Raw genomic sequence first — 10827 nt, 5'->3', positions numbered from 1 at the left:
AATGAGCACAGGCTCTGGTCCCACTGCCTGGATGCCTTCCAAACAGACCAAGCCAATCAACTGTCTCACCCACTCAGAGGACCTGATCCAGTTGGGGAGCCATTGGTTCATATTTCATGTGTTTCCATTCATTTGGCTATTTGTCCCTGTGCTTTATCCAACCTTGGTCTCAACAATTCTTGCTCATATAAACCCTCCTCATTCTTCCTAATTGGATTCCCAGAGATCCACCCGGGGCCTAGCCATGGATCTCTGCATCCAGATCCCTCAGTAGTTGGATGAGGTTTCGAGCATGACAATTAGGGTGTTTGGCCATCCCATCACCAGAGTAGGTCAGTTCGGGCTGTATCTCAACCATTGCCAGCAGTCTGTTGTGGGGGTATCTTTGTGGATTTCTGTGGGCCTCTCTAGCACTTTGCTTCTTCCTATTCTCATGTGGTTTTCTTTTACCATGGTCTCCTATTCCTTGTTCCCCCTCTCTGTTGTTGATCCAGCTGGGATCTCCTGCTCCCCCAAGCTCTCTTTCCCTCGACCCTCGCCCTTCACTACCCCCACTCATGTCCAGGCTGTTCATGTAGATCTCATTCCATATCTCTGTCATTGGGTGATCCCTTTGTCTTTCTTGGGGTCCTGTTTTCCAGGTAGCCCCCTTGTGATGTGAGTAGCAGTCTAGTCATCCTTGCAGAATTATTATTTCTAATCATATTTTTATAAGTTTTGATATCAGTGATGAACAGTTCATCAGAAGGATCTGGAATTGTATCACTTTATTCCTAAAGTCAAATCCCAATATTTAAGAATCTAGAGGTAAATAACAGCCTGTATTCAGACTAAGAGCTTTAGAGCACCTTTGTCCTGCAGCAGCCTGCTCATATGGTGTGACCAGGCAATCCAGGATCCATAAGGCAAGTCAGTGTCCTGTGAAAATATGTAAGCATATCTTCTTCCTGATACTATGAAAAAATCCGGACCTTTCCAATTACTAGGGAGAAAGTCCTAGAGACTTAGCTGTACCTTTGTGGAGAAATGACTGAGGAAAGAACTCATATAGACTTCAGAATGTATTGATTACAAACAGAGCATGAGAAGTAATACACAGATAGCTTGAACATAAAATCAGGTTATAATTCAAAAGTCTAGAGTTATTTTAAACAGTAAAATATTTTCTCTGTAGAAAATAGTAAAAATGATAACATTTCCCAATAAGCCTATTTAAGCCAATTAATAGCTGAATTATACGTATAAATATTGATTAGATTCTGGGATACAGAAGAAACCTATCTTCATCTGTTCAGAGAGCTATGTTTTATTTAAGTTGTGTAAGTGAGATTCCTATTCATCTTCCCCTTCACTACTTGATTTATGGCAGACATTTTTCTATAGGCTAATCCATAATCTAAAAAGATTTTAGCCTCCCCTCCTGAAAGTATGGCCAGCATTTTCTTTCATCAGCATGATACAGTACAAATTCTCATCCTAATAGTGAAATGTTCCACTAAACCTTGCCCAGTCATTGGGCAAAACCAAAACTTATTATAAGCCACAGTCATCCTAGGGTTCCCCCTGCTAGGCAGCCTCCCTGGATCTGTGGGTTGCAGATGATTTAAGATATGGGGAGATGAATATTTAAGATCTCCGTTTTGGAATAAGGATATTTTGCTTTTTAAAGTATGGTGAGATCCTTCCATCATATCTTGACCTGGCAGGTAATAAGGAATGCCTGTAGTGGGAGATATGAAAAGTTGAACACCAGTTCTTAAGAGCTTTTGAAGTATATGTAAGGCCGTTGTCCATTTATGAGCACTAGGCATTCCTAAAATTGAAAAGCAGTGATACAAATGTTGTATTACTTCTCATTTCATAGCCATTAAATCATAAGGACATCAGCCTCCTGGGTAAGCTCCCATAGGGAGAGAATTTGTAGTTCTTGGACAGACATATGAAAAAGTGCCAGTATATCCTGTAGAGTTATCTTCCAATCTATGTGCTCATGAATTTCATAGTTAAATATAATATAATATCACCTGTGCAATAAATGTATTGTAATATATGTACATAAATATATATACATATATATGTATACACACATGTATATATATATTATTGGGTTGGGTGACTTTGAGGAAACTATAATTGACAGTTCTGATTGTGAATCTGTACACATAATGAGGAACTCTGCCTAATAAAATGAATTCTGGATAAACAGAATTTGTATCTCCTGCACTGTATGTCAGCTTTGGCCTCCATGGTGGCAGGGAGAGATGGCAAGTGAAAAATAAAATGCTGACAATCTTTAGGGTGAGGAGGTATGGTAAAGGAGCAATCTTGTAAGTCTATAACAATTACTATTTTGATTTCTAGGGATGGCCGTGGGAGATGGCAAGTCAGGTGGTGAGATTACCCTTGGGTTCAATAAATTTTATTTAATTTCTTAAGGTCTTTTTTTTTTTTTTTTTTGGTTTTCCAAGACAGGGTTTCTCTGTGTAGCTTTGTGCCTTTCCTAGAACTCACTTTGGAGACCAGGCTGGCCTTGAACTCACAGAGTTCCGCCTGCCTCTGCCTCCTGAGTGCTGGGATTAAAAATGTGAGCCACCACTGCCTGGCTTCTTAAGGTCTTATAACAGTCTACAAGCCTGATTTTTTAAAAAATAACTAATATTTGGGTGATTTAAGGGCATTGTTATTTAAATGAGGGCAGCTGTAACCATGCAGTTTAGAAGGTTTCCAGCTTAAGTTAGCACTTAGATTCCAGTGAGTTGTAGCAAAAAGAAAAAAAAAGCTGTTTGTAGGACAGGATGGGGAAATCCAGTAGGATGAAAAGGGTCCCATGAGCAGGCAAAAGAGTCAGAGACACTCTCCCTCACACTCACACTGTTAGGAGTACAACAAAAACCCCAAGCTAAACACCTACAGCATGTATGCAGAGAACCTAGCACAGACCCATGCAGGCTCTGTGATTGCTGCTTCCATCTCTGTAAACTCCTGTGAGCCCTGCTCATTTGATCCAGTGGGCCTTGCTCTCCTGGTGTTCTTGACCCCATTGGTTCCTACAGTCCTTCCTCCCCTTTTCTGTGGGGTTCGCTGAGCTCCCCCTAATGTTTGTCATTAGACCTCTTTATCTGTTCCTATCAGCTGCTGGAAAATGCCTCTCTGATGATGACTGGGCAAGGCATCGATCTATGAGTATAACAGAATATGACTAGGAATCATTCCATTGACTTTATTTTAGACCAATAGTGTTTGGTTCTATGCTAGGTCTCTGAACCATCCAGCTTAGAGATCCTGGCCATCTAGGAAGTGTCTGGCATGGCCTCCCTCCTGTGTCTTGGGCCTCCAGTTAGACACTCCCACTGGATCTCTTTTCATTCTTCTGCATGCAGATATCCAGTATGACCAGCACCACTTGTTGAAGATGTTTTCTTTTTCCAGTGTATATTTCTGGCTTATTTATTGAAAAGCAGGTGTCCACAGGTATATGGATTTATGTTTATGTTTTCAATTCAATTCCATAGACTAACATGTCTGATTTTATGCTTATACCATGTGGTTTTTATTTCTATGGCTCTGTAGTACAGCTTAAAATCAGGGATGGTGATAGCCCTGGAAGTTCTTTTATGCTATCAGGATTTTTAGCTAGTCTGGCTTTTCTGTTCTCATACGAAATTGATTATTGTCCTTTCAAGGTCTGTAAATTATGGTGTTGGAATTTTTTTTTATGAGACAGGGTTTCTCTGTGTAGTTTTGGTGCCTGTTCTGCATCTTAATCTGTAGACCAGGCTGACCTCGAACTCACAGAGATATGCCTGGCTCTGCCTTCCAAATGTTGGGATTAAAGGCATGTGCCACCACCACCCGGCTTGGTGTTGGAATTTTGATGGGGATTGCATTGAACCTGCAGATTGCTTTTGGTGGGATGGCCATTTTTACTGCCTTAATTCTACCAATTCATGACCATGGGAGATGTTCCCATCCTCTGATACCTTGCTCAATTTCTTTCTTTAAAGGCTTGACATTTTTATCGTACTAGTCTTTCACTTGCTTGGTTAGTATCACTCCAATATGTTTTACATTGTTTGTGGCTATTGTGAAGCTTGTTGTTTCCTTGATTTCTTTCTCAATCAGTTTGTCAGCTGTAAATAGGAGGGCTACTAATTATTTTTCATTAATTTTGTATTATACACATTGCTGAAGGTGATTATCAGCTGTGGGAGTTCCCTGGTAGAATTTTTGGGTTGCTTGAGTATACTATCATATCATCTAGAAATAATACTTTGACTTCTGCATTTCCTATTTGTATCCCCTTCATCTCCCTTAGCTGTTTTATTGCTATAACAAGAACTTCAAGTACTATATTGAATAGATATAGAGTGGACGACCTTGTGTGTTCCTGGTTTTATTGGGGTTACTTTGAGTTTCTCTGTATTGGACTTGATGTTGGCTAGACACATAGCACTAAATGTCCATATAAAAAAATTGGAGAAATCTCACACTAGTGACTTAACAGCACACCTATAAGCTCTAGAGGAAAAAGAAGCAAAGTCACCCAGGAGGAATAGATGCCAGGAAATAATCAAATTGAGAGCTGAAATCAATAAAACAGAAACAAAGAGAACAAATGAAACAAAGAGTTGGTTCTTTGAGAAAATCAACAAGATACACAAGCCCTTATCCAAACTAACCAAAAGGTAGAGAGAGAGCATCCAAATTATCAAAATGAGAAATGAAAAGGGAAACATAAAAACAGACGAGGAAATCTAGAGAATCATCAGGTCATACTTCAAACACCTGTACTCCACAAAAATGGAAAATCTAAAAGAAATGGACAATTTTCTAGATAGGTACCACATACCAAAGTTAAATCAAGACCAGATAAACTATTTAAATAGACCAATAACCCCTAAGGAAATAGAAAGTCATTAAAAGTCTCCCAACCAAAAAAAAGCCCAGGACAAGATGGTTTCAATGCAGAATTCTGCCAAATTTTCAAAGAAGAGTTAATACCAATACTCTGCAAAGAATTCCATACAATAGAAACAGAAGGGTCATTACCAAACTCCTTTTAGGAGGCTACAGTTACTCTGATTCCCAAGCCAAACATAGATGTAACAAAGAAAGAGAATTACAGACCAATCTCCCTCATGAACATTGATGCAAAAATACTCAATAAAATATTGGCAAACCGAATCTAAGAACACAGAAAAAAATTATCCACCATGATCAAGTAGGCTTCATCCCAGGAATGCAAGCATGGTCCAACATACCGATGTCTGTCAAAGTAATACACCATATAAACAAACTGAAAGAAAAAATATCACACAATCATCTCATTAGATGCTGAAAATACCTTTGACAAAATCCAACACCACTTCATGATAAAGTTCTTGGAGCGATCAGGAATACAAGGGACATACCTAAGCATAATAAAGGCCGCCAACAGCCAATATCAAAAAACTCAAAGTGATTTCACTAAAAGCAAGAACAAGACAAGGATGTCCACTCTCCACATATTTATTCAATATAGTAATTGAAGTTCTAGCTCGAGCAATAATCAATCAATTCTCCCCAGTGCTCTCAGAGAACCAGTATATATACCCACACAGTAATTCTTTGGCAAAGCAACACAAGGCTTGAGGTTTTCAGGGTCACAGAGAGAGGAGATAAGGATCCACACATAAAGCAATAATTGTCAGCTTCCAATTACAACCCAAAATGGGAGTGGCTAAAGGGGAGTTCTCTGGTAGTGTCAACTAAAGGCTAAGATCAATTAGGGAATTTGTGTGCTCAAACTATAATCTAGAAATGGCTAGGTAGAATGTTAGTGGTCAACAAGTCACAAGAAATTAAACTGTCTTTGGTGCCACTTTTCCAGCTCGTCCCAGCTGCAGCTGCTTTCTGATAGGAAGGGGGACATACGCTAGGTGGCTAAACAACCTATGTCAGAGCATGTAGTATTTGGTTAGTAAAAGCACTTTCACTCAGAGTAATTGCTGAGGAGAAAATCTAGGAATAGCACCTGGTTGAGGAGGAATTCAAACTTATTTTGCACAAAAAAAAGATTGGCACCTATCTCCTCTCTTGCCTTGCAGGCAATCTCCTTGGGTGAGTGGGAAGTAACTGCCTTAACTCAGTAACTAACAAATGGCTAAAACATCATCCCAGGAATGTGAGCAGTAAATCTCTTAAATTAGGGTCTTGTGTAAGTAACCCGGGGTGAAGGTAAGGTTTTTAGGGTTTAATTGTTAGTGGTTCTTTTCTCTATCTGTGAGTGAGAGGAGCTAATGTTTATTTCTCTGCTTTTGTCTTTGGAAAAAGGAACCTTTGCTGAAATACTTTTGTCCAGAAAATGGCCCTGGCCAGATATATATTAATGAAAATAAACACAGCTGGGGACAGTTATCCAATTACCCCAAATATATAGGGAAATTTGTGTCCAAGATTGAGATGCAATCATGAGATTACATGTACACATAACATGGAGATGCACGGTAAATGGGGAGAATCACAGCTGTTATTGCCCAAGAAGTTTACAACAAGTGGCAGCCAATTCATTCAAAAGGCAGGAATTCCATAATGCATTGAGTGATGGTTTCCTGTAACAGAACCCTTAGTTCTGATAGGTTGACCTTCTCAACTCTACTTGTCAATGCTGTATGCTCTCACGGACTTTTGCTTCCAGCGGCTCTCAATAACAAATGGCTCATGTCTCAGTGGTTAATAGCATTTTTACTCTTGCAGAGGACCAAGCTTCAATTCCCATAACCTACTTAGAGGCTCACAACATTATTTAACTCCAGTTCCAGAAGAACTGACACCTCTTCTGATCTCCGTGGGCATGACATACATGTAGTGTGAACAAACATGCAGACAAACACATACCTTATAAGCAAGCTATGCAGTTCTTTGGCATGTGTCCAAAGTTCTTGACATCCTACCCCAGATACTTGCTCAGTCTTGTTCATTACCACTCTATTCACATAGACTAGGAAAAGGAAATAACCTAAATAGCTTTCAACTAATGAAGAGGTAATGAGAATGCAATACATATACACTGTGCTACCACTTGAGTAAATCAGTACAATTCCTAAGTGAATTCCACTTACTACAAATAAGTGTCGCTCTCACCCCTCACCAAAAATGCTTCTCTTTGCAACAGAAAGAGACCACTGCAGTAAACGACAACCACTCAAATTCAGAGAACAAGTGTTTGTGGGGCATCTAGCCCCAGTATATATTCCACAACTTCTGTGCCTAAGGTGCAGGGAGCATCATTAAGAGGAGGAGGAAAGATTGTAGGAACCAGAAATGAAAGGGAAGCTTCACGATATTTCAAAAATATGATTGCCTAAAGAAAAACTGAACAGGGACAATACCAATCAATATGCTAAGTTGAAAGCGGGAAATCTCACAAGGTTCCACCCCTAAACAAAGAACCACAGGCTGCCAGGCAGTGGTGTCACAAGCCTTTAATCTCAGCACTCGGGAGGCAGAGGTGTGGGGCGTTTACCCAGCCACCCCCACAGTTCCCCAGAGTTTTCTTGAGTGCGAGCAGCAGGAAATATTAGATAGAAGGATTTATTGCGGAGAATATCGCGGAGATAAACAGATAGAAAATAAAGGATAGCCTCGAGAGGGCCTGGAACCTATTCCAATGGGCCCCGACTGTCTCTGCCCCAGGGTTTTTATAGAGACGCCAAGGGGTGGAGCAAAAGACCTCCTCCCCCAGCACAGCCAAGTGCAGACCATCTCAGACACCTGCACTCAGGCCCGTGGTTTAATCATCCTTCATGAGGACCTGCTGGGTAAAGCCACAAGGAACCCGAGAACGGGCTCCCACACAGAGGCAGGCGGATCTCTGTGATTTCGAGGCCAGCCTGGTCTGCAAAGTAAGTTCCAGGAAAGGCGCAAAGCTACACAGAGAAACCCTGTCTCAAAAAACCAAAATAAATAAATAAATAAATAAATAAATAAATAAATAAATAAATAAAAATAAACAAAAAAAACCTATAAACAAAGAAAAAAAAAAGAACCACAGCTGCTAATGAATTAGTCTTCCCCAGGGATGATCCTTTTAACTGGTTCCCAATATCAAGTGGTCAGTTCTGAAATCATATACATACACAAGCAACATTAAATAAACTCAGAAGATTATATTTATATATTTGCGTGTGTGTGTGTGTGTGTGTGTGTGTGTGTGAAAATTAAGGAATAGAGATCATAAATTTGAGAGGCACCCAGGAGGAGAGGATATGGAATGAAATTAAACAGAAAAGGAAAGGATGTGATTGTATTTTCATTTCTAAAATTTTAAAAATTAAGTAAGACATAAATATACGAAGCACCGCCATTTTTACTGCTCCGTCTAAGAGTGAGAAGCTGAGAGTTGAAGTTATCTGCTTCCATCCTTTGTGTATACCCTGCTGGAGCCGCTGCCACTATGGATGATTTGGAGGATCTGGTGTACCAGGCAAAGCTGGCAGAGCAGGCCTGGCGAAATGATGAAATGATGGAATCAATGAAGAAAGCAGCAGGGATGGACGTGGAGCTGACAGTTGAAGAATGAAACCTTATATCTGTTGCATATAAAAATGTGATTGGAGCCAGAAGAGCAACCTGGAGAATAATCAGCAGCATTGAAGAGAAGGAAGAAAACAAGGGAGGAGAGGACTAACTAAAGATGATTCGGAAGTACCAGCAAATGGTTAAAACTGAGATCAAGTTAATCTGTTGTGACATCCTGGATGTACTGGACAAACACCTCAGTCCAGCAGCTAAAACTGGCGAGTCCAAGGTTTTCTATTATAAATGAAAGGGGCCTACCACAGGTATCTGGCCGAGTTTGCCACAGGAAACCACAGGAAGGAGGCTGCAGAAAACACCCTCGTGGGTTACTAAGCTGCTAGTGCCATCACCATGACAGAACCCCCTCCAAAGCACCCCATTTGTTTAGGTCTTGCTCTCAACTTTTCCATGTTCCACTATAAAATTCTTAATTCCCCCGACCATGCCTGTAGGTTGGCAAAAGCAGCTTTTGATGACGCCATTGCAGAACTGGACACACTGAGTGAAGAAAGCTATAAGGACTCTACGCTTTTCATGCAGCTGCTACCTGATAACCTGACGCTCTGGACCTCAGACATGCAGGGCGATGGTGAAGAGCAGAATAAAGAAGTGCTGCAGTATGTGGAAGGTGAAAATCAGTGAGACACAATAAAGCCAACAAGAGAACACATCTCTGACCACCCTCCCTCCCCTCCGCTTCCCTGGGAAGTTCCCCATTGTCACTGAGAACCAGCAAATTTGACTTTCATATTTGGTCTCAGAATTTAGGTTCCTGCCCTGTTGTTTTTCTTTCTTTTCTCCCCTCCCCCTTTTTTAAAACAAAAAACAGTTTTCAGAAGTTCTTAAAGGCAAGAGTGAATTTCTGTGGATTTTACTGGTCCCAGATTTTAGGTTCTTTACAACACTAACAGGACTGCATAGAGGCTGTTTCAGCATTACTGTATTGCTCCAGCCACAGGCAGCAACATCATCATTAGAAATGGAAATGATGTTTGAAAGCCATTAGACTTCTAGGTGATGCATCTAAGAAAGATTAATCGCACGATAGAGGCAAATGTAAAATGAATTTTAAAAATTAATTTATATAATAGCAAAAAATCATAATATTCTAATAAATTTCACTAGTGCAAAAATTAAAGTACCTTAAAATACAAGCTTATAAAATATTTATTTAAAATATTGAAAATGTAAAATGAATTAAAATTAATTTATATAATAGGAAAAAATCGTAATGTCATAACAATGTGGTCTTTTATTTTCACTAACCCTATTGCTGAAGATACCCATATTTGAGTCATAGAACATGGCAGAATCAAGTTGGTAATGACCTAAATGTTTCATCCCTGCTGGCTACTTTTCATGTGCTGGAAGGTGCTATGCAAGCTACCAAAGGAGAGCAGTAATCATCAGGCACACCTATCTATGAAACCTATGAGCCACAACAATGATCAGCCTAACACATGGCCATTGGTGTAATAGTAGCTCAAACAGTATTGGTGTAACCAACCACTTTTGATTGGATTTGAGTTCCTCTCCACAAGATGAAACCCATACTAGCACAGTTATCAGACCAAGAACATACAGCTAGCAGTCATAGGCCCTAGGGGAGAACTTACCACTATCATGCTGCTAAATGGACATCGTATTAAACTGACTTATCATTAGAGCCATAGAATAATGTATCTCTTATCCCTCATCTAAGGAGCTTTGATTTACAGTAAATGGTGGTTAACATCGTGGCCCACAACTGGCCAAGGTGCAGAGATTAAGAGACAGAGGAATGCTCAGTCCTAAAGGGAACCTATGTACCTCATCCTACCCTCACAAGGTTCAGAGATCATTGAGGAAGAGGACAAAGAAAGAGTATAATAATCTGAGGTGGTGGAAGAATACAAGGAACATCTGGACACAGTAGGGCAGATGCACATATGAACTCACACAAACTGCAACACCTTGAAAAAGAAAACAAACCTGTGCAAGCCCAAGGCAGACCAAATCCCAGCATGGAAGTGGGAGCTGGGCACACAATCCCTGCTGTGGGATGGTCTGTTTGTCAAGTGTGTTGCTAATTAGTCAATAAATAAAACACTGATTGGCCATTGGCTAGGCAGGAAGTGTAGGCGGGACAAGGAGGAGAATAAAGCTGGGAAGTGGAAGGCTGAGTCAGAGAGACACTGCCAGCCACCACGATAACAAATAGCATGTGAAGATGCCGGTAAGCCACGAGCCATGTGGAAAGGTATAGACTTATAGAAATGGATTAATTTA

General features: G+C 40.3%; 1 pseudogene; it reads left to right on the top strand.

Moving 5' to 3' along the window:
• The first annotated feature begins 8417 nt into the window (after positions 1-8417).
• On the top strand, positions 8418-9284 carry LOC131898944 (14-3-3 protein epsilon-like; annotated as a pseudogene).
• Positions 9285-10827: the final 1543 nt, after the last annotated feature.

Source organism: Peromyscus eremicus, chromosome X (genome assembly GCF_949786415.1).
Source record: "Peromyscus eremicus chromosome X, PerEre_H2_v1, whole genome shotgun sequence".
In the NCBI taxonomy this organism is placed as follows: domain Eukaryota; kingdom Metazoa; phylum Chordata; class Mammalia; order Rodentia; family Cricetidae; genus Peromyscus; species Peromyscus eremicus.
This window is presented reverse-complemented; position numbering and strand designations above follow the sequence as displayed.